This window comes from Salvelinus sp. IW2-2015, linkage group LG8, assembly GCF_002910315.2.
Source record: "Salvelinus sp. IW2-2015 linkage group LG8, ASM291031v2, whole genome shotgun sequence".
In the NCBI taxonomy this organism is placed as follows: Eukaryota; Metazoa; Chordata; class Actinopteri; order Salmoniformes; family Salmonidae; genus Salvelinus; species Salvelinus sp. IW2-2015.
The window spans coordinates 28,296,545-28,321,185 of record NC_036848.1 but is presented as its reverse complement, the minus strand read 5'-3'; the positions used below and the strand labels follow the sequence as shown (position 1 = coordinate 28,321,185).

The 24,641-nt window shown below is 41.6% G+C and overlaps 1 protein-coding gene across 2 annotated transcripts in view; it reads right to left on the bottom strand.

Moving 5' to 3' along the window:
* The window catches only part of LOC111967678 (thyroid hormone receptor alpha-B), a 180,758-nt gene extending 158,796 nt beyond the window's left edge, over window positions 1-21,962 (bottom strand). For both annotated transcript variants that reach the window (XM_070444841.1, XM_070444842.1), the window contains exon 1: window positions 21,655-21,962. The gene's annotated coding sequence lies outside the window, so the exon portion shown is untranslated. The remainder of the gene's footprint in view (window positions 1-21,654) is intronic.
* Between the last annotated feature and the right edge of the window lie 2,679 nt (window positions 21,963-24,641).

Genomic DNA, 24,641 nt, shown 5'->3' with positions numbered 1-24,641 from the left:
GGGCTAGAAAACAGAGACTTGGAAAACAGGAGCACAGAAAAACACGCTGGTAGGCTTGACTAGACAAGACGAACTGGCAACAGACAAACAAAGAACACAGGCATAAATGCACTGGGGATAATGGGGAAGATGGGCGACACCTGGAGGAGGGTGGAGACAAGCACAAAGACAGGTGAAACATCAGGGTTGGAGTCAACATGGCAGTCCACGCCCTGACCAACTTAGTTTGTTCTGAGGGGAAATGGGGGTGTTCCTAATGTTTTGTACACTCAGTGTATATTTATATTCTGGACTCTGACATTGCTCGTTATGATATTTCTACATTCCTTTATTTTTATGTTGGGGATTTGTGTGTATTGCTTTGTATTGTTAGGCATTACTGCACTGTTGGAGCTAGAAACATCATAAGCCTTTCGCTGCACCTGTGATAACATGGGCAAAATAAGTGTACGCGACCAATCAAATGTTATTTGATTTGATTGGACACCCTACACCACGCTCCCGCGAGTGACAACTTCTCGAGCGGAAGTTAACACGTTCACACAGCACACACGAGCTGTCCTGAGCAAAAATAAGCTGCCGTCGAACTACTTGCTGAGCTTATTTATTGTAGGGAAAGTTATTTACAAAAGTAAACCTTCAATAGTGAACATACTAGCAATATGCTGGCTACTGTTGAAAGGCTGCAAAAAGAAAGCTACAGTACAAAAAGACACATTAGCGTTTGTCTTTGCTAGCCTACTGTAGCCAGGTCGATATCTCTTTTGGAACGCAACTGTCTTAAAGAAGCACTATGCAGAAATCTCTCCGTCATTTCTTGGGTGCAAAAACTCTAATAGTTTGCCTAATTTCAGTATGACAAAACATCCAAGTATAGTGTAGAGCAGGTATTCCCCCAGGGGTACGCGCAATGCCGTCGGGGGTACGCCAAATAAAAATGTGACTCACATTTATTTTAAATATAATTCTAATAATGATATTTTTAAACAGTCCATTTAGTAAGGCTATAGAGACACATGCCAGCTCTACTGGTAGTACTGCTTCTACCAGCAGCACTACACCTGCACCTGTCGACGACGCAAGTTTACATCTGTATACATCTGGCCCTTCTTGGGACACTGTCCTAACAAACCTCCAAACGAGCTTCAATGCCATACAACACTCCTTCCGTTGCCTCCAACTGCTTTTAAATGCTAGTAAAACTAAGCGCATGCTCTTCAACCGATCGCTGCCCGCACCCGCCCGCCCGACTAGCATTACTACTCTGGACGGTTCTGACTTAGAATATGTGGACAACTATAAATACCTAGGTGTCTGGTTAGACTATAAACTTTCCTTCCAGACTCACATTAAGCATCTCCAATCCAAAATTAAATCTAGAATCGGTTTCCTATTTCGCAGCAAAGCCTCCTTCACTCATTCTGCCAAACATACCCTCGTAAAACTGACTATTCTACCGATCCTTGACTTCAGCGATGTCATTTACAAAATAGCCTCCAACACTCTACTCAGCAAACTGGATGTAGTCTATCACAGTGCCATCCGTTTTGTCACCAAAGTCCCATATACTACCCACCACTGCGACCTGTATGCTCTCGTTAGCTGGCCCTCACTACATATTCGTCGCCAAACTCACTGGCTCCAGGTCATCTATAAGTATTTGCTAGGTAAAGCCCCACCTTATCTCAGCTCACTGGTCACCATAGCAACACCCACCCGTAGCACGYGCTCCAGCAGGTATATTTCTCTGGTCATCCCCAAACCCAACACTTCCTTTGGCAGCCTTTCCTTCCAGTTCTCTGCTGCTAATCACTGGAACGAATTGCAAAAATCACTGAAGCTGGAGTCTTATATCTCCCTCTCTAACTTTAAGCATCAGCTGTCAGAGCAGCTTATCGATCACTGTACCTGTACACAGACAATCTGTAAATAGCACACCAAACTACCTCATCTCCATATTGTTACTTATCCTCTTGCTCTTTTGCACCCCAGTATCTCTACTTGCACATCATCATCTGCACATCTATCACTCCAGTGTTAATGCTAAATTGTAATTATTTCGCCTCTATGGCCTATTTATTGCCTTACCTCCCTATTCTTCTACATTTGCACACACTGTACATAGATGTTCCTATTGTATTATTGACTGTACATTTGTTTGTGTGTTGTTGTTTTTGTTGCACTGCTCTGCTTTATCTTGGCCACGGTCGCAGTTGTAAATGAGAACTTGTTCTCAACTGGCCTACCTGGTTAAATAAAGGTTAAATAAATCAAATTTAAAAAAAAATCTGCTTCCACGAGCACATACAATGCTAGCATCAGTAATTCTACATTTGTTGTTAGCCCAGCTAGCATGGACACTGACAGTTGTGAATCTGATGCAGCCGAAGAGCTACTGCCCCCTTACCCGGGAAAGCCCCGAACAACAGACAAGGACGTTGGACCATCGAAGAGGCGCAAATATGATGAGAACTACATTGATTTGGGGTTCACTTATATTGGGAGTAGTGCCTTTCCTCAGCCACAGTGTGTTATATGTATAAAAACTATACAGACAATGCCTTCATCAAACAACACTGTTTCACGAAGCATCAGTGACATGGCAGCAGATGTTTTTAAACAATTGCTGCTTCGCATACAAGCCAGTGAATTCTATGTGTTACAGCTGGATGAGTCAACAGACATGGTGGGTCTGGCACAGCTCCTGGTATATGTCCGTTAGGTTTATGGGGAGTCAATTAAGGAAGACATCCTCTTCTGCAAACCACTGGAAACCAGGACAACAGGAGAGGACATTTTTAAAGTACTGGACAGCTTTGTGATATCAATTGGACTTTGGTGGTCAAGATGTGTTGGTACCTGTGCTGATGGTGCAAAAGCCATGACAGGGAGACATAGTGAAGTGGTAATGCGCGTGCAAGCAGTTGCTCCCGACGCCACTTAGGTACAATGCAACATCCACCGAGAGGCTCTTGCTGCCAAGGGAATGCCTGACAGCTTGAAAGACATTTTGGACACTACAGTGAAAATGGTTAACTTCGTTAAAGCWWGGCCCCTGAACTCTCGTGTATTTTCTGCACTATGCAATGATATGGGCAGCGACCATGTGACACCTTTACAACATACAGAAGTGTGCTGGTTATCAAGGGGCAAAGTATTGACACGTTTTTTTTTTTATTGAGAGACGAGCTTAAAGTTTTCTTTACTGACCATATTTTTCACTTGTCTTGCATGATGACAAGTTTCTCACACGACTGGCCCATCTGAGTGTTTTTTTCTCGCCTGAATGATCTGAATCTAGGATTACAGAGACTCTCCGCAACTATATTCGATGTGCGGGGAAAAATTGAGTCTATGATTAACAAGTTGGAGCTCTTCTCTGTCTGCATTAACTTGTTATGGCTGCAGGGGGCGTATTGAATAACTGGAAAGAGGTGCCCATTTTCAAACGGCCTCGTACTCAATTCTTGCTCGTACAATATGCATATTATTATTACTATTGGATAGAAAACACTCTCTAGTTTCTAAAACCGTTTGAATTATTTCTCTAAGTGAAACAGAACTCTTTTTACAGACCATTTCCTATCCGGAAGTGAGATTTCCAAAAGCGATGTCTCTCTTCAAGAGCTTGTCTATAAAAGGGCATGTCACTTAGGACTGTAGAAACACGTCATACACCTTCCCCTGGGTGTCATGCGGAAGTGAGAGCAGAAATGACTTGATTATCTCGTTCTGGGATTGAATACAACCTCTTGGAGTGAGAAGTGCACCATACATTTTTTTTGGGAGGCGCGAAGTTGGACCTGGATTCGCCTCCTGGAAAACCGTCGTTATAGGTGAATATGATCTCCGGCTTCGATTTTATTTGATACATGTCACAATATCATCCTAAAGTATGTTTTTTCAATATAGTTTAATTATATTATTGAAATTTATTCTGGACTTTAGACGTGATGCGTCGCAAGAATTTGTTCAAGAAGGAGAGGTTAGCACCGCACGGCCAGTGTGCTTGCTAATTCAAGAGGGAAATAGTTCGTTCTGGATCCAAATAAAGACGGTCCTGAACAAAGGACCCCTTGGAGAACATTCTGATGGAAGATCAACAAAGATAAGGACCCTATTTGGGATACTATTTCATATATCTGTCGAACTGTGCTATCGCTACCGTTTTACTAGAATCAATGCTGCTGTGTGTTAGCTRTTGTAGTAAGCTAATATAACGATATATTGTGTTTTCGCTGTAAAACACTTCAAAAATCGGAAATATTGGCTGTATTCACAAGATCTTTGTCTTTCATTAGCTATCCACCATATATTKTTCTGAAATGTTTTATGATGAGTAATTAGTTGACGTTGGTGTCTGTATTTTCTCTGGCTACTCCCGTGCGATTTCTGACTGTAGCTATGATGGTGGCTATGATGGTAGCAGTAATGTAAAACTGATTTATAGCTAAAATATGCAMWTTTTTTKAACAAAACATAGATTTATTGCGTAACATGTTATAGGACTGTCATCTGAGGGAGTTTTTTCTAGGTTATTTAGGTTGGTTCTAGGTTAGTTAGGTTGGCTTGTGCATGCTACCTGCATCCTACTTGTGCTGTGAAAAATGTCTGTCCTCTTTTTTATTTGGTGGTGAACTAACATAAATATATGTGGTGTTTTCTCTGTAAAACATTTTAAAAATCGGACTTGTTGGCTGGATTCACAAGATGTTTATCTTTCAAATGCTGTATTGGACTTGTTAATGTGTGAAAGTTAAATATTAAAAAAAAATAGATTTTGAATTTCGCGCCCTGCACTTGAGCTTGAGCTGGATGTTGTCATAGGTGTACCGGCGTCGGGCTTGCAGCCATAACAGGTTAAAATATTTAACTTTAACAAGGACAACACACAGGTCTTTACATCATTGTATGATTTTCTGTGTGAAAATGAACTCAAGCTTACGGACAATGTCAAATGTGATATATGGCGAAGCCCCTGAGTGAGTTGTGTGCGCAATTACGCAGGTACTTTCCCAAAACGGATGACACAAACAACTGGAATAGTTATCACTTTCATGCCCTGCCTCCAGTCCACTTACCGATATCTGAACAAGAGAGCCTCATMAAAATTTAATCAGAAGACACTGACAGATTTCTGTATTGGGCTGCGCTCAGAGTATCCTGCCTTGGCAAATCGCGCTGTTAAGACACAGATGCACTTTGCAACCACGTACCTATGTGAGAGTGGATTCTCGGCCCTCACTAGCATGAAAACTAAATACAGGCACATACTGTGTGTGGAAAATTATTTAAGACTGAGACTTTCTCAAATACAACCCAGCATTGCAGAGTTATGTGCATCCTTTCAAGCACACCCTTCTCATTAACCTGTGGAGAGTTATTCACAATTTTCGATGAACAAATAAGGTTTTATATGTAAGATGGTTAAATAAAGAGCAAAATTATTGATTATTATTACTGTAACGGCTTTCTTCCAGGGGTGAAGGAGAGGACCAAAGTGCAGCGCGGCTACTGTTCAACATGTTTAATTAAAGAACAAGTGAAACACTACAAACAACATACAAAATAACAAATGTGAAAAAACCGAGACAGACCTATCTGGTGCAGACAAACACAGAGACAGGAAACAATCACCCACAAAATCCCAACACCAAACAAGCCTCCTATATATGATTCTCAATCAGGGACAACGATTACCAGCTGCCTCTGATTGAGAACCATATTAGGCTGGACACAGAAACAGACAAACTAGACACACAACATAGAATTCCCACCCAGCTCACGTCCTGACCAACACTAAACAAGCAAAACACATAATAACTCTGGTCAGGACGTTACAATTACATTATTATTTGTGCCTGGTCCTATAAGAGCTMTTTGTCACTTCCCACGAGCCGGGTTGTGACAAAATCTCACATTCATTCTTATGTTTACTAAAGGTATCGTATAGTGTGTGGCAGGCTTACAATGATGGCAAAAAAACAACATTTGAGAGTGCGCTGACCCTGGTGCTAGAGGGGGTACGCAGCTGGTGGTTGAATGTTTGAAGGGGTACGGGACTATAAAAGGTTTGGGAACCACTGGTGTAGAGAATCATTGTACCATCTATACCGCTGTGAAATATATTTTCCATAACCCCAAAAATATTGTAAGCATAGAAATAGCGCACATAGAGCAGAACAGCTTCTTAGACTTGCTTTCAATGAGAATGACAGATCTATAACTAACATTTATATATGAATGTGGTCGGGTCACCCAAAAAGTTACTTATTGCAGCTTTAAAATAGCAGCGCCTATTTCGAGATGTACACATTTTCTCTCTCAAAATTCCATACTTTAGAAACAAAAAGGAATGCAATTAATACAATKCAATTCTAAAGATGAGAGTAATGACTTACATTGCTAAATTATATTACACAGCTTTTCAATATATAACCAAATATAGCCTATTATTAGCTGAATACAGAGAGAAAGCATGCCAACCTGCATGACCCCAATGCATTTAAAAACTACACATGTCCAGACCAGTAGAAATTATGTTAGTGCCAGTAGATTTTTGGTCAATGGCCCATGACAAAATGTGTAGAATTGCTGGAAACTTGTTTTTAAAACTAAAACATTTCACTCTGCCCCACGATAAAAACAATCCTAGGGGAAACACTGAAAACCGCAGTAATCACAGTGCAGTAACCATAGTGCAGTAACCACAGTGCAGTAATCGGACGTTTCCTCACATCAAGGGCAACTATAGTGAGAGATGCATATGATCTGCCCTTTCATATGAAAACATAAACACCTACACAGCACCTAAACGTCTATCAAAATCTTAAATCCATATGCACACGTATATGCTCATACAGGCCCATACAGTGAATTGAATGGAACAGTATGTCACTGTCGCTCGGCAGACACACACACAACCCTTTGGTCATGTACAGTAAGTATACTCACACATCCAAGCAAGCAACMTGGAGGGACACTCCCCCACCCAGGGCATTTGGCAATATTCCTTTTTCTTTAGTCCAGACCACTTGGCAAACGATACAAACAGGTAGGGATTGAAAACACCCCAAACACACACACACAAACAAACAAACACACGCACAAAACATATTGGTTTCTTGCCCAGCCTACTCTACTGTACTTAATGTCCATGGAGCATTCCCAAGTTACTCCTAGCCTCAGGTGAGACGCCTTTCTAACGCCTTTGTTAATTAAACAGCCTTGGCTAATTAAACAGCATTTCTGTCAATCTGACACCGAAGCCTGCATTCGGGAAGATTATGAAAACTAAGCAACGATGATTCAGTGCACGCATGCCCTACATTGGTAGCGCAAGTTTTTGTGCCTTAATTGGGTTGTAAATAGCTTCTTGGTGTTGTACACAGGTCTTTTTCATGCAATGACACAGCACCAGGGCCTAAAATTAACACCCGCCAAATGCGGGCGGGTGGTCACTGCTCCACAGTGCAAGCATTTCAGTCGCATTTGTGAATAAAAAGTCAAGATGATCACATTTATAGCAAAATAAATGCTGCAGTAGGTGTTTCGAGGTATTTCTGCCTCGCGCTGCAGCACTACATGGCTGGGGGCTGTGAGCGCTTGAAGACATGAGTGGCCGATTCATTTTTCGATAAGCTGCGCACAGGCATAAAAGTTGATCTAATTTACTTGAAACTAAAGTCTACTGAAGTGAGACTTTGTAGTTGTATTTCTTGGCTATTTGCATAGTTTTTTTTCACAAGATAAGTTGTTCTTCAATGTTTGAGTTTCAACAGCAAGGGAAGAGAAACAAGGCAGATACTAGTCAGTATCTATAGGCACAAACGTGACTGGAGTCGCGTTACCACAGCAACCTGCCGCCCTTAAAGGGGCAAGTGAAACATTTTGTCTCATTTGTGATATTTTGGTTACAAGCCTCAGGACACAAAAAATGAAATAAAGTCAAACAATATATCACATTACTTCTTCATTTTAGCATAAAAAAATATTTTGTCTGGTAAAAAATCTGAGTGGCAAAAAAATGTATTAAAAGAGTACATTTTAGGCCCTATTTAAATATATGAAAGATGTGTCAACAGTTATGGTGTGTCACAGTCAAAGACATGGCCGTTGACTTTTTTTACTTGTTGGTAATGGTATAATAGCTAACAACAATCACCACTAATGGTATGCAAATTATATGTGCTCTATATCTGCACAGGAAATGTAAATGTGTATTAATCACCTGATAAAATAGTGTGACTCGCTTTGTTAATTGTTTTAATGCATCCACTCACCCATGAGGATACAATGAGAATTCAAACCGACACACACACACACACACACACCACACACACCACACACACACACACACACACACACACACACACACACACACACACACACACACACACACAACACACACACACACACACACCACAACCAAAATAAATTGCAATGTTACCTTCATCAAGTCACCTTAAACTACACTCTCTCCCCACACACACACGCACGCACGCGCGCGCACACCCACACACACACACACACACACACACACACACACACACAGTCCCACAACAGAAAATCTACTACAATAGATCACTGTAAATGATCTGCATACTGTACAGTGCATACTGTATCATGTTCTGTTCATGTGTTGCATTAATTAGTATCAAAACTCATATGATAATAATATCAGTGGTAGTGATCGATTACTGTAGGTGTTCAACTAATTACTGTGGTTTACAAGGTCATTTCACCACAGGCAGTGGCGTGTCCAGAACATTTTGAATAGGGTGGCCAAAGTGGGGCACAGACCCAGTTTAGCGGCACCATAACATTTTGAACCTAAATCGATGCAAGGTGGATTTTGTCAATAGATATAATTATAACGATGCAATGCGGTAAATGCGTCAACTTTTAGGTTTGGCGTCCCTGTTCAAATATATAATAAATCAATTTCAAAAGTCGTGTTACAGTGTTTGCATTCAAGGTCAGGATTTTATATAAGGATACAGCAGTAAATTCACTTGAAAAGGCCATCCAGAGTGTGAATTATACAGTGACATTCAGGGGTCTCTATTTTTTTTAACAGGACCTCCTGTGTGTAAAACGAGCTTGTCTTGTTTGTATTCATGAATGCCAAGGGAAGCCAGGCTTCCCCACAGATGTTTACAATAAAAAAAATTATGTTCCTTCAATTCGCAAGAGACTAAATCTATTTCACCAGAGAAATCATCCAAGCGAGGCAAACAGCGCCCCTCTGTCTTAGTATCTGTAGCCCATGTGTCTGATGCTGTCTGGCCAAAAAGAGTATGACATGTCATATTCATTTTGGCCAAACAGCATCAGATACATGGGCTACAAATACTAAGACAGAGGAGCGCTGTATCGCTTGCTCGGATGCTTTCTCCGGTGAGATGAATGAGTCTTGCTGTCAGTGCACGTCTTGGTCAAAATGATCAATATATTCAGACGACCTATCAGATYTCAGAATCTTGGGGGGGGGATCAAAACAAAATCGGTGTCACAGGCATGGATAACTGTCGCATGTAACTCAGTTGGAGTGTAATCATGTGCAGCTGAACAATACGATGATGCAGGAAAGTTTGGGAATGGGATCGAGGCCCACTGGGCAAAGGGTCATGTCCTGTAAAAAAAAAAAGTGATGGAGGGACAACATCAGCACTTTCAGTTACTCTCTCTCTGTAGCCAAATGAATATCTTATACACATCTCTCTGTTCATCGCCCCCAGGGAAACCAACGTGGGACTGAGGGAGAGAGCCAGAAATGTGACCAAAAACTGTGGCGCTCTCCAACTGAAGCAGCCTGCAGTAAGCGGTGTAGTGGCAGTCAAAAGGAGTCAGGCTGTCATAACCCAGTAAAGTAAAAGCTTAATAAGGCATTCAAACTTTTTACCAGATTTGAAGATCAATTGGCTGAAATCCGCTCTATTGCCACTCAATGAGGCTGCAAGTCTACCAGTCTCCCTGCTTTTATCTCTTTATCTCACTAGTTCAGAATTTCAAATATCTTGGTGTTGAGATTCTTCCCACCTGAAATGTTATTGCTAAGAGAAACCACACAGACACAATCAATAAGGTTACTTGTGATCTAGACATATGGTCTAGCTTGCCAAATTCCCTTCGAGCTCGCATTGCTGTTATTAAAATGAATGTGCTTCCCCGTGTTCATTTTGTCAGCTCAATGTTGCCGCTAGATCCCCCTGTGGGATACTGGAGGAAACGGCATTCAGTTATCTCCAAGTTCATTTGGAAGGGCAAACACCTGCGTATACAATTCTCAACAATACAAAGATGGAGGTTTACCTCTTCCAAATGTTGTATTATATTACTGGTCTTTTAGCTTATGCCCTCAAGTCACTTGGTTTGATTCTTCTTCTACCGTGTCATGGCGTGCTTTGGAGGAAGGTTTGGTGCACCCTTGGAGATTCCAAGATCTCCTATTTTCGAATATTTCTATCAAACAATTGAAGCTACGTTTTGGTTCCACAGCTGGTTACTTACTACCTGGCGCACTGCAGAAAAATCCTTTAATATCTCATGTAAATGGCATGCGGGGGTCCCCTATTTTTAACAACTCAGATCTTTTACTTTGTCGTCGATCAAGACGTTTTCCTCAATGAAGGATAGGGGAATTTATGTACTGGGTGATATCTACGGGGATGATAGTCTTTGTTCATTTCAAGACCCTCATAGATGTTAAGTCCTCTATATAGGGGACTTTGAGTGGTTCTGGACCGGTTCTGTGCACAGCGCACAGTGTGAATGGCTCAACATCAATTGTTTTATACTCCCTAAAGCGCTGGTTGTCTTGATTCATATACACTATAGCAAGCGCAGCTATGAGGCAGGGTTCAACACTAACTTTTTCCACTGGTGGCACTGGTGCTACAAACTTTTTCAGTTAGCACATGATTTGGCCATACCAATTTTTTTATATATATATTCTTAAATAATTGATAATGACCTGGTTTGTGTCCCATAATGTGCTTGAATTCCATACAGAACCAGGCTAATAAATGTGCGTGCCCTTGTGTTCTTACATTGATTTGGATAGATTTACTGTAACAGCAAAGAAAATAGAATGTTCAAATGAAGTGCAAAATCCTCTAGAGGGCAATTAAACAAATACTAATACTTGATACAAAACCGATACCACGACCAAAAAAATTAAACGGGGAGARGTTTTTTCATGTTTGCACTCTCAAAATCACACTTTTTCTTATAGAAAAACAACAAGACTGGATTGTCTAAGTCCACAACAATGCTTAAACCACATCAGGGGTCAGTTGTTGAGGTCTTGGAAAAATCTGAGAAATKTAGATTTTGTGTAGTTAACCTTTAATTATGGTGCTCACCAGCCAGACAGTTGTGTTTAGCTAGTGGTGTTTCTGTAGTGCACTTGTGATGGAGTTTTCAAAACAAATGACCACGGGATTGATGCAAAGCAAACAATCATGATTCTGCTAGGTGGCATAGGCTACTTTGTAGTTACCTTTTAATTGCCTTTCCATCTACTGGAAGCCGGTTAGGCTATTATTAACATCGCTAACGGCAACACAAATCTTTCATTTGAAGGTTGTGCCAAGCAGCCTATACAAGGTTCATACAGACATAGGCAAATTAAATTCAAGGACTTTCAAGCACTTTTTAAAGCACTTAATTGTAATGTTCAAGAACCTACATTTCATATGTAATTGTTGTAATAGCCTATAGAAAAAAAWTCCCCCCAAAATGTATGAAAAAAGTATGCATTACCACTTTAAGATGTCTGTCGATGTGGTAGCCAGTCAGTCTCGCCATTTGAGATGTTGAAAAGTTATTGAGGGGTTACTGTATCATGTTTTAAAATGAGAAAGTGACCAAAATCCGGGTCCTTTGTAAGGGAACGCTTTGTATGGAAGACCAACTTGAAGCCTACAACTCCCAGAAAAGCTGATCAGAAATTAAAATCACAGAATCATTTTTGGGGGAGAAGTATAACTTCTAAATCGGCTACCATAACGTCAATTACTTTTCAAGGACCAAAGAGCCTCGAGGAAATGTCTGATTTCAAGGTAGGCTAATTCCACGATGACTGAACTGCGCATCGCAAATATTGAACCAAGATTTATCCATTCTTGTTTTAGCATTTAGGCCTACTGGTCAATAGCATAACTTGGAACACCTTTCCTACACTTTCATGCTTCTACCGCTGTCAGTCTTCGCTCCACGCAACAACCAGCTGTTTGAGAGCTGCACACTCTCTGCCCGGTCCACATACTTTTGGCTATGTGTATGTCGAGCTCTGACACACACAGACAGCCTATTTAAATAAATCATGATCATAAAAAAATAAGCAAATTGTGAACCAAAAACGAACATGACCAGTTAAAAAAATATGGCACAGGCACCCTTGCAACCAATACAAAATGTGTGTCACACTGCCAAGTCAAACGTTGGCAAATGCGACTGTTTTGGTCGCAGTATTGAACCCTGCTGTGAGGTTCACAGACACAGGAAATCGTCTATTTGAATAGGGAGCAACACGTCACATGTTCTGACCTATCCAGACAAAGGAACGATTTCCTGTGCCTGTGAACCTCGTGGCTGTGCTTGCATATGAAACGGGAGAGTCTAGCGGATGCCACAATAGCAGTTTCATCTCGCTGTGATGTTCTCATATGGATCAACAGGAAAAAAATACAAAAKAAATCTCTCAGCATTTAAACCAGACCACTGTCTCTTGGTCACAGATATGACTTTGTACTTAAAGCCGAAGTTTTAATGAGTCTGCACATATTTGAATGGCGTCTGCGTCGCTCAGTGGACGTTTGGCAGAGAAGTCTGTCCTTAGTTATATGAAATGGTGCCAATATTGTACTATCGCTAAGTATGATCATATTTATTTGACAGTTATAAGAAAGGTGAAATCTTATAGTAAGTCGTTTATAATTTGATTGTTACTATATTTAGAAATATTGCAGTCATTTCAAGCCCTATTGTCTCACTTTTGTTAAAAAGGTTTATCATCCCTCATCTGACATACAAAAACATTAGGAACACCTGCTCTTTCTATGACATTACACATTTTAGCAGATGCTCTTATCCAGAGCGACTTTCAGTAGTGAGTGCATGTTGTTGTACTGGTCCCTCGTGGGAATCAAACCTACAACCCTGGTGTTTGTGGGTTCCACTTCAATCAGTGTAGATGAAGGGGAAGAGACAGGTTAAAGACTAAACATTTAGGTGCCTTTGAATGGGGTATGGTAGTAGGTGCCAGGCTCACTGGTTTGAGTGTGTCAAGAACTGGAATGCTGCTGGGTTTTTCACGCAACAGTTTCCTGCGTGTGTCAAAAATGGTCCAACTTGACMCAACCGTGGGAAGCGTTGGAGTCAACATGGGCCAGCATTCCCTGTGGAACGCTTTCGACACCTTGTAGAGTGCAGGCCCCGACGAATTGAGGCTGTCCTGAGGGGAAAAGGGGGTGCAACTCAATATTAGAAAGGTGTTCACGTTGTGATATATTGCTCATGGGTTTTTATTTTTCTTTCCTTCTTTTTTCCCCATGTATGTTTATTCAGTTTGATCCCTTAGGTCTTCGGGTGGGATGGGATTGGTGGAGGGGGGTGTAACTACCTTTTGTATGCACACACACACACATACATACACACACACATTATCCCTAGGTCCATTCACTCCATGTTTGTAATTGGCTTTAATGAAAAGCTGCATGTTTCAGTTTTAAGGGCCGACTCTGCAACAAAGAGTTCTTATTTRGCCTTGTCTATGCAGCCATTTAGCGTAAAAAATAGGACCCCAGTGTAAGAAGCGGCCTTAAAATCAAAAGGCGCAATAAAAGGAAAATGATCAAGAGGTGGAGGGAGTGCCCCTGGAATAAGTCCATGCGAATTTCCTGAAGCATGAAAGAATAGAAAAAAACTAGGCAATAAAAAGCTAATGTTTCTTCGCCGTAGCCACACATTTTTTTCTCCCACCCTGATTGGGAGTTCTTTAAGTAATGGAGAGCTAAGATCGTGGTTATCTTATGTAAACTGCTGTGCTACTTCGTCGATTCCTACCCGGTTGACTGCAGTTTGATTAATCTTACAAGGCAAAATGCAGCCTAAGAATGCTAATTGAGTAAGTGCTTGTTGACAAAGTTCAAATAATGGGTGAGAAGAAAAAAAAAGATGAACATGTACAGTACAATTCAGGAGGTACAATACAAAGCTGTTGGATGTTAATAAAAAAAAATTGCAGTTCACTATTCACTCAAGCACCTTTTATACAGCAATACAACGATGACCTATTTACAAACTGCAAGATACAATAGCTCGGTGATCCCTATTCATGGTCCTGGGGACCCAAAGGTCCAGGTCCCCAGGTTGTCCCCAGGTTGTTTTTACTCTAGCACTGCACACCTCATTCCACTAATCAATGGTTTGATGATGAGTTGATTATTGGAATCGGGTGTAGTACTAGGGCAAAAACAAAAATGTGCAGCCATTTGGGTTCCCAGGAGCAGGGAACTGCAATAGCTGATTAGCCATGGCAAGAACTTGGTCCACTGACAACATTCTAATCATCCCATTTTATAAGCACCTAGAGTTACTAGAGTCGGCATTGATCTTTGCGCTTTTGCTTCAGTATTTGCTGATTAGTGAGAAAACCCATAATAATATCATCATTCAATTATGAAAATACACTTAATACATTTGGATACTACAAGGAAGACATTCCTTGAAAAGATAGTAAAGATTACACTACTACCGGTGTCTTTAATGATGATATTGATAGTCTGGGTAGACTAAACTAGTTGTAGTCAGGAGAAAATCTTTATACTGCGTTATACTACGCCAGTCAGTCAACCAACCGACTTCATGGCCTTCCCCACTCTTGCCTGTGACATCTCCGCAAATCTGTCACGACTTCATTTCTCTCCCAGTGCGTGAACATAAACAGAGTGGCTACCAGGCTCGTGCCATCCAGTGTCAGTTGGACTCCCACTCGTAAAGCCATCGCCCTGGCAAAAAATCAAGCGCCCGTCCCGCACACCAAGTCTTCCTGCTCATGAAAGGGGTTGTGGAGCTGGAGGGAGCAAGCAGTCATAGCCAGGGCCGGGGCTGCATGACTGCTGTTAGTAATAGAGAGGTGTAGCTGTGTAAAACAGCCTCTCAACTCTCCCCGTCCAATAAAAGGATGTTTTATATCTAATTATTTTCCCCTGTGAGCTGAGGTTGGCTGCAGAAAAAGACACACAGAGAAAGAGAGAGAGCAAGAGAGAGAGGGGCATAGAGGGAGAGAGGGCTCATGAGAGTCTCGCAGTCATGATTGTACTGGGAGAGGGAAGAAGAAAGAAGAGGGGAGGAGGAGGGCGCTCTCTGGCAGCCGTCTGCATGGAAACTCCGGCCGAGGAGAAACAAGCAAATAAAAAGGAGCAGAAACAGAAGAGCTATAGGGGCCCCTGCCTGCTAGGAAATGAAGAGAGGAGGCTTAGCTCGGCTTGGCTGGAGCGAGGCGTTGAGTGAGCTTTGGAAAGCCACATTTGGCTTTGAAAGCAAAACGCAGACGGTTTGCTGGTGGTGGTGTGTTTATGTGCGAGTGTGGTTGTGGTTGTCTGTGGTAGTGTGTTATCTCAAAGACACGCGACCGCCATCGCAGCAAGCACTGATCAGTTCTGTAATGTTCGACGAAGGTATGCTCATCTGTAGTTTGGGGCTGCGTTGCACTCTGCACAAGCTGAGAGAGGCCTGTCAAAGCTTTGTTTGTACTGTATGGACGTCACCATAAGTTATTCAACCGCCAGTTCACTCACGTTCACACTGAGATGTTAACAGGTACCTACACTGTTCATGAGGTTCATTGTATTTGGGATGAAAATGTTTGGGGCCCTGTATCAATCACTGCATCCAAGGAGCAAGGCAACAGACAAGTTGCTAGTTGGAGAAAATGCCAATTATGCTTATTGTGAGGTAGAAGGGGTGCTATTTGGATGCAAGTCCTCTTCTTGGTAATTAATAAATACTTTAACATAGCACTCCTGGTTAACCCTTTAAAATCCATTATTATGTTGTACAAGACAAAAGCCATCTGACCAACACATTTCCACCTTCCTCAGGGTCATTTCATTGTGAAGATGTTGACATGGCGACAGAGGGGAGGAATGTCAGAGCATCTTAAGCCTTGTTCACATAAATAATGCATATCCGATTCGAATCTGTTATTTTTCCTGCAGTCTTAACAGCCAAAAAGCACATGGAATTGGATATTACAAGCCACATTTCAAACCACCTTCGTAGATTATTTGAAGTCAAATACAAATCTGATTCCTTCCAATGCGACTTGTGTCTGAACGGTCAAATCTGATTTATTTGTCCTCAAGTGGTTTTTAGACTGTTATTTGTCATATCTTGTTGCTTGCTAGCTACTCTGTTGACGGCTTGACAAGAACATGTGGTAGCTAACTAGCTTTTTCATTGAACCCATTTAGTCGTCTGGTTGATTGTTTGGTCGATAGGCTGTTGGTCGACTGAGATTGTTTTTGTCAAGCTGTCCTGGGATGGTACAGTCCATCATTATAAGACAGGCATCTCCAAAGTAAGGCACACATTCCGCGAGGGTATTTGCCTTCAAATCAAATGTATTTATAAAGGTCTTCTTACATCAGCTGATATCTCAAAGTGCTGTACAGAAACCCAGCCTAAAACCCCAAACAGCAAGCAATGCAGGTGTAGAAGCACGGCGGCTTGGCACGCCAAGCAATTTGAGAACATTTCGAAATTGCATTGGTTTCCCATAAATTGCTACTGCTTGGAACCTGAAACCATTTGTGATTATTCCTTACAGTATGTGTGAAGATCATGTGTCTTGGGTATAATTTAAAATCTTGAGTTTAGTAGGGGAGTCTGGCTTAGACGCTTAGGAGCGTCTCGCGCCGGAATGTGCTCTCTCACGCCAATTAGTGCACATTCAATGTTTCATTTTGGGCTCCCGAGTGGCGCAGCGGTCTAATGGCACTGCATCTCAGTGCTAGAGGAGTCACTACAGACCCTGGTTTGATTCCAGGCTGTATCGCAACCGTCTGTGATTGGGAGTCCCATAGGGCGGCGCACAATTGGCCCAGTGTCGTCCGGGTTAGGGTTTGGCCGGGGTAAGTAAGAATTTGTTCTTAACTGCCATGCCTAGTTAAGTARAGGATCAATTAAAATAAAATAAAATAAAAAGAACTTCATTGTGTGAATTGTTTTCCTTTTGATTGTTAGTGTCTATCAATTCACCATTACATACAGTACCAGTTCAAACTTGGACACACAAACACATTCCAGGGTTTTTCTTTATTTTTACTACATTGTAGAATAATGGTGAAGACATCAAAACTATGAAATAACACGTAGTAACCAAACTTGTTAAACAAAATATATTTTATATTTTATATTCACAGTAGCCACCCTTTGCCTTGATGACAGCTTTGAAAACTCTTGGCATTCTCTAAACCAGCTTCATGAGGAATGCTTTTCCAACAGTCTGGAAGGAGTTCTCACATATGCTGAGCACTTGTTGGCTGCTTTTCCTTCACTCTGCGGTCCAACTCATCCCATACAATCTGTCACGTAAAGAGAGCAAGGGTTGAGGGAATAGGGAATGTTTTTCCTAAACAAAATGAGGGATTTCGATAACAGAACTTTTCAGTCAGAATTGGCTGCAATTATGTTGCATCTTCAGCAACACGGACAGCATGATAGACACTGTTGATGTTCTGTGATGATCGCTGCAGCAGGGAGGAGAGAGAGACAATGGGTACTAGTCACAGTCACTCGCTGTCATTTCTTTAACACAGCACAGCAAGTCTGAGCCCAGCACTTCACAGTCAAATCAATTGCGGTCAGACTACCTCTAGTCATTTGTGTGTCTTAATTATTTAATCAAACAGTGCCCTTAAAGCATTAGACAATCTCAGTGCATATAGTTGATTTGATTGAAACACATAGGATGTGTCTATATATGGCAACAACAAAAAAAGATCAATCGATTGGTCGAAAGAACAGACGACTCTTGGTCGACCATTATTTTTTTTAGTCGGGGACAGCCATGGACCCTGTAATCTTTGGCTACATGAAATGTTTCTTCATGTAGCCAATGCTTCACCTATTCCTCTTTGACTTAAAAGATATTGTTGCACAAACAAGTGGTGATTTAGGCCTACACCGACACTGGTATCAGGCTAGCTAGTCAGCTTACTAGCGATTAGCATTAGCGGCTAAAACAATTTAGCTAAAACTTGCTAAGACAAACTAGCTGTTTGCAGATGTAATAGTGTAATTATAGAGTGCTTGTGGATTTATATTAAGAAGCAAAGTGGAAACAACATGTTGCATGTGGTGCATTGACCATGCAGACTGAACGCAAGTGCCTTGTGGTCAAGCAGCAACACATGGGCTGGGTCTGTGTGGAAAGTGGCATGGAGAGAGAGAGAGAGAAAGTGAAAAGGGTTTACTCAAGTAGCGGTGTAAACTCTAAAAATCGACGTTACACGCGGCATATCACATTTAACAAACCAAACATTCAAATACCATTATAGAATGTAAAGTCAAAACCCAAACCAGTCTGTGCATCAATACCGGTATATAGTCAAATACAGTATACTGCCTAGCCCTAGCTGTAGCACAACAAAATGTGGAATAAGTCAAGGGGTATGAATACTTTCTGAAGGCACTGATTGTCAGGACAGACAATGCTAACTATTGTTTGTATATTGTTGTATTTTAAGTTTGTGAAACTCTTCTTGTCTATCAGTGTATCTGTGTTTTGTTACCTGTCACGTTTTGYGTTTTTTTGTGGACCCCAGGAAGAAAAGCTATTGGGGAACCGAATAAACCAATAAAGTTTGATTCCAGGCTGTATCACAACCGGCCGTGATTGGGAGTCCTCTAGGGCACAATTGGCCCAGCGTCGTCCGGATTAGGGTTTGGCTGGGGTAGGCATTCATTGTAAATAAGAATTAGTTATTCTTAACTGACTTGCCTAGTTAAATTTTAAAAATTTACCAATAACCAGTCAAACAATCAAAAATGTTATCCGCTCACATCTATGGGACCATTTCTCCCTTCATCCGAAGCTATCAATCAAATGGACTTTGATATAGGTTTATCCAGCTTAGAATGTTGTCTGACGTTAAAAAAGACAACGTGCCCCAAATACTGTCAATGTTCCCAGCAGAGCAAAAACATGCAGATCAGCTGATGGCATTGTGTGCTTTACTGCCTGCGCTTTTCTGAACGGAGACTGTGAGAGCAACCTGTGAGCGCATGGCATATGGGGTGATATAATCTAATTAATCATAGACAAGAGCAGAGACAATCGCGCAAGAGTGCTTCGGGGGCATGTGTTGTATGACTAACTCTGCTGCACTGTATTCAAGTCAAGTCAGGCAACATTAAAAACATTCACTGTCAATGCTAAGAACATTGGAACCAAATACATAATTCTCATAGACAGTACATTGTCCAGTCTCAGTCAATATTATACAAGTAAGACACTAATGAAATCTGGTCGAATTCCAGTCTGGCCCCACTGCCCACTCTCAGCCAAGCCCTAGAGTGTTCAGGAAAGGGTTCGACATGTTTGACTACCCAGCATGCCCCTGTCTCTCTCTAGGCTCCTCTGCTATGCTCTTTTCTGCTCTCTCTTACATCATAATACAGTGGATTCAGATCAGGACATCGGCTGCACTGCATAGCCTGCTTATATAACTGAACTTTTTCTAAGCTTTCAGCACCACTGCCCCATACAGAGAGAGAGAGCCAGAGAGAGCGAGACAGAGAGACAGAGAAACAGAGAGAGAGAGAGGAACCAAAAGAGAGAGAGAGACAGAGACATATACAGTACTGTAGACAAAAATAAGCTGAGAGAGGCTGAAGAAGGTCACCTCAGCACCCCTGAAGAGGGCCAGCCTGCCAGCCATCTCAAATACACACACACACACTGTACAGACACACACACACAGAGGGGAGCAGGTCACATTGGGCTACAGAATGACTGCTCCACCGGCCAATACCGCTCTCTTTCTCTCTTATTCATCCCTTATGCTTACTGATATTCCCCCATGCCAAACATAAACAGTATGCACTAATACACATGTAATAGACCATGTACTGAAGACATGAGACATTCATTTCTTTGTGATGGAACTCAAAATGTAGGAGGCTGAGTTACTGTACACAAGTGCTAAAATGTGATTACAGATGCTTTCCAAAGCTCACAATTGGGTTTATTTGTAAGAGTATGCTTTCAGAACTTTTTTTATGATGTAATGTCTGATTTGACCAAGGCTAATAATCAACAGAGGCAAAGAACACGGGGTTTTAAACAAGTAGGTAATGATTCATGTACTGTATAGGTGGAAATCTGGATGAAAGCCAAGGGCTCGCTGTATTTAGGTTTTATCATGAAGCTAGGGAAAAATATATTCCTCACGAATGAAAACAGCTATCAGGCTATCCCCGAGAAAACGACTTGGGAGGTCGTCTTGCTTGCATACTGACAATGTCAAAAGAAAAGGCATTCTATCTTCGAGTTGTCAATTTGAATCAGCACAAAACAAAAGCCTTCCATTGGTCATTGAAGTCTTTGAAGATCAAGAACTTCAACATTCTATGCAGAGAGAGGACGTGCGCTGAATGTGCATTGGATATAAAAACCTGAGCCATTGTAATATAGCTGTCAGAATTGAAATATGGGTCCATAGTATGACAGATGTAAAAGTGCTAAGGAAAGAAAGAGGAGAAATTCCTTTAAAGGACATTTAAGGGTCATTACTGTTTGACAGCGCTAAGAAAAACAGACGTACAACACATTTATTACAATAGAATAGTAAGTAACATTGTAGCACGCTATTAGCATTCCACAGTAACTCGTGAATTTCCTAAAGAAGGCTAAATGATCTGGCAGTGCATAACTGCCATGTGTTCCATTATATTCTTCAGGCCAATATTGTATTATTACGCACTATGAGAGTCAGACCGAAAATTGTWTTATCCTATCAATATTAATGTAGTTATAGTCCTAGAATTATCACTTTCATTCTGCAGTATCATAGCAAATGGGATGTGTAATTTGTACAGTAACCCTTGGAAGTTGTCAGAGTCAATATAAGTTATCGAAAGTATTTTCTGCAAATGTGTTACAAACATACCCACAACAGCTTTGAACAATATGACATTTACTGTCTAATTTTATGCCAAAATAATATTTGAACCTCCTACACAAAAAGACATACCGCATAGCCTACACACTAATAGACAAAGACGCACATACACGCGTGTGTGTTTGTGTGTGTGCGTGCGTGCTTGTGTGCAGTATCATAAATCCAAATTAGGCCCTTCAATGGACTATGTGAACACATTGCACACGGACTATCTGCATTTTACACAACTGCATCCACAATGAAAACACTAACAACAACAGAAGCCTAATTGCGGCGGATTATATTTTAGCAACCAAACTTTAGGAGGCCAAACTGAAGCTATACTGTAGCCTACATGGTGCTGCTGATCTGTCAAACCGTGCAGCTACAGTGGCTAGCTTGGACAGATGAATACGCACAAATGCAACATGCAAGGTGGGTAGTACACGTTTGGAAGCAAGTATGTGCCAATGAGACTCACCCGTCAGGTTCTTCAGCTGATTTAGACGAGAATACGGTTGTTTTGAGACAGAAACCTGGATGAAAAAAGTCAAAGCCTCCCCGTATCCAGCGCAAGTGAAGTGGTAGGGAATGCAACTGCACAACACTAGGGTTTTCTATCTAAATCCCTCCGCAACGCACCGCGTACGGGCAAACTGTCTAGTACAGTTCCTCTATTGCACTTAAACAAAGTCGCTAGGTGCTCGTTATTTGGGATTTTCCTTTAAGAGTGTGCAAAAAAAGTGCTCCAGTATCGTTTCGACAGTGAAATGGAATCAAGAGAACTGATAGGATTTCTCTTCCCTCCGCTTATGTATACAGTATGGGCGCGCATAAAACCATTTTTAGAAAACTATCTACTGCTCTCTACAGGAATAGCACTGTAAATTACAAACACATCTGCCTTCTTTGATAAAAACGACAATAAAAAATAGCAATACTTGTTTTGAATATGAGGCCATCAGACTGAATAGAAATGAATACAGTTTCTGAGATGTTGGCAATCTCTTGGCATCCACACGTGTCTGGCGCGGCGCGTTATCCTCGTCCTTATAAAGGTCTGCTGAAGATGCGCTCCACCTCCTCCCTTCAGAATGAGAAATACCTCTACCTTGTGTTACCTGAAGATGAGGTGAGTTGAGGATCAGGAGCTTTTTCTCTATAATACAACATAACAATTTCCAAACATACTATTAAATACACTATAATACATTAAGCATACGAGAGGAAAACTTGAATACAACAATTATTACTATAGGCTATGCTTATGAGAATTATGTTAGACCTTCAACAGTGGTGTAAAGTACTTAGGAAAAATACTTTAAAATAAAATACTGTACTTTAAGGCCTACCTACTGTATTATGCCTGCCTATAGACTGAAAATATTTTGGACTCAAAACTGAAGGAGGACTTGGATACAGGGCTCAACAATTAGTCAATGTTAATACTCTGCAGATAGCGAGTTTATTTTTCAAATTAATAATGTGAAGCATTTGGTTCATATCCAAGAGCAATATGGGAGTGGATTGCATTTTCTGTCGTATGGTATCAGTAAGAAGAAGTCCACATGTTACAAACTAGCTATCTTAAATAAGGATTTTATTTAATAACCTCAAACGTGTATTTTACCATGACCCCCAATGAGGAAAACTCCAACTGTCCCTTGCTTCATTCTAAGGTGACGTGGTAAAACATAACTCTCKCTTCCATTTGGTCTGAATAATCACCCTAACATTCCAATCATGGCTGATTGCAGATATTTCCATCAGTAGCCTACTCACCTATGGACCCTTTCCAAGGTGTTAAGAACTCATATACAGTAAACACTATGATATTTCTGCTATTAGAGATAACTCACCCATTAAATGACGCTGGGTTTGAGAACTCATGATGCATGATGATAAGCTGTATGCTGCCAAGGCATTAACGATGATTCCGGCCATTTCATCCATTTCCATCACATCTAACCGCTGCATGGACTTGGCTGAGAAAATGTATGCTTACTAGCCCAACATCAGACACATCCATCTAATCTTCCGTACAAATATGTACAGAGAAAAGCACAGTGTAAAGTGTCTTGAGATATGTTTTCGAAACATTTAATGCAAGAACATGTGAACTCTACATTGGACGGAGTCAACTACCGATTCAAATCAACTGTGGAAGGGAATGAAGGTTGTTGCTTTTGTGCAAATACATGTACTACTGTGCCAGTCAGATAAAAGATTTTTCCCTTCTTTACTAAACCCCCGTCAACATAGTGTGTGCCTGACTGATGTACAAAAGATAGGATCTGTGAGGATTGATATGGGTACCCACTGGGCACAGACGTCAATTCAACGTCTATTCCACATTGCTTGAACGTAATTTCATTGAAACCAGTGTGTGCCCAGTGGGTAGTTGCTACCATTTGATTTGGCGGTGGCTCTATTAGATGGCAGCATCCTCCATTTGATCACACTGAGCAACAGTACTTTTTCCCGGAACAAAGCAGCTACTCCACCAAAGGCTCACCTACCGACAGCCTGATCGAAACACACACACCAGGAGACAGAAATGAACCCTGCAGCAGGTGGTGGAGACTGTGTGTGTGTGTGTGTGTGTGTGTGTGTGTGTGTGTGTGTGTGTGTGTGTGTGTGTGTGTGTGTGTGTGTGTGTGTGTGTGTGTGGGGGTGTGTGTGTGGTGTGTGTGTGTGTGTGTGTGTGTTGCGCGCGCCTTGGCCAAATCAGAAATTATGCACAAAATATTTTCTGAAACGATACTCTTAAAAATATACCAATTGTGGGCTTCAGATAAATTGGTGATAATTGTGATAAATAAAAAAGTATACCAGTTTCATTTAAGGACCAAAAAATTGACAGCTGTGCCTTTTGTCACGATCGTCGTAAAACATTCGGACCCAAGCCCGCGTGAAATCGGTTTGACATTTTTTTATAAATGAACAGCACAATAAAGAATAAACGAAATGTGACGTTCTGGAGTGCGGCAACTACACATAAACAAGATCCCACAAAAACCAGTGGGGAAATGGCTGCCTAATATGATCCCCAATCAGAGACAACGCTAAACAGCTGCTCTGATTGGGAAACATACCAGGCCAACATAGAAATAAGAGATAGATTACCCACCCAGTCACACCCCGACCTAACCAAAATAGAGAATAAAAAGGCTCTCTATGGTCAGGGCGTGACAGTATCCCCCCCCCCCCCCCCAAAGGTGCGGCCCCGGCCGCAAAACCAGACTCTACAGGGGAGGGTCCGTGTGGGCATCTAGCGTCGGTGGCGGCTCCGGTGCGGGGTGAAGAACCCGCTCATCCGCGGATCCAGCATCGGTGGCGGATCTGCTGGCAGATCGGTGGCAGACACGGTCCGGACATGGAGCCGGGTAGAACGCTGTGCCCGGACTGGGCCTCGGCGCAGTGGAGGGCCCGGCCATGGAGCTGGGTTGAACTCTGCACCCGGACTGG